This window comes from Asparagus officinalis, unplaced genomic scaffold, assembly GCF_001876935.1.
Source record: "Asparagus officinalis unplaced genomic scaffold, Aspof.V1 AsparagusV1_Un350, whole genome shotgun sequence".
NCBI classification, from domain to species: domain Eukaryota; kingdom Viridiplantae; phylum Streptophyta; class Magnoliopsida; order Asparagales; family Asparagaceae; genus Asparagus; species Asparagus officinalis.
Window position 1 is genome coordinate 217,144 of NW_017972615.1, and position 673 is coordinate 217,816.

The window sequence follows — 673 nt, forward strand, 5'->3', positions numbered from 1 at the left end:
AGAGAGAGAGAGAGAGAGAGAGAGAGAGAGAGAGAGAGAGAGAAGCGAGCGTACCTGGTGGCTGATGGGTGATGGCCAATCGGTTCCCTTTTCACCACGAAAATGGGAGTTGTGGGTTTATGCTTAAATATATGGTAGAAGTGAGAGATGATGCTGATTCCCAAAGAATATTTTGCTCCTGGCCAGCAGCTGCTGCTGGCATATTCTCAGAGGCACGAAGGGATCCCTTTATTTCTTCATCGGGCGAGAAACAGAAAATAGTACATGTGTGAATAATGTTTAACAATAGATTAATTATTAGTATAATTGGGCTGACTTTATTAGATTTGTACATAATACACCCGGGATTTGGTGGGCAGCCAGCTTACGTGGGCTTTGGTCGTCCAGAAACCGATGGGCTTGTTACATCCTTCAAATCTAATTACCTAAAAACTCACTAACAAAAGAAGTTGCGTAGAAGAAGTAAAAGTTTGCCTGGACCAGGCGCTCTACGACACGAGAAATTTGTGGGGCTCACGCGGCAAGAGGACGCGGTGAACAAATTCAACACAGATTTGGTTTCTGCCAAATTACTTTCATTTTTTGCTTCCCAAGAAAATTACAAATGTGTAGTAGTCAATAGTAAAAGAGATAGCTTAGCTTTTTCTATTTCTCTTATTCATTTCCTAAAAAA

At 41.5% G+C, this 673-nt stretch overlaps 1 protein-coding gene across 2 annotated transcripts in view; it reads right to left on the reverse strand.

The window, feature by feature from the left end:
• The window catches only part of LOC109827671, a 10,076-nt gene extending 9,843 nt beyond the window's left edge, over positions 1-233 (reverse strand). Inside the window, exon 1 of one of the 2 annotated variants that reach the window (XM_020394682.1) lies at positions 55-233. The gene's annotated coding sequence lies outside the window, so the exon portion shown is untranslated. The remainder of the gene's footprint in view (positions 1-54) is intronic. The other variant, XM_020394681.1, reaches the window with a different exon arrangement.
• Positions 234-673: the final 440 nt, after the last annotated feature.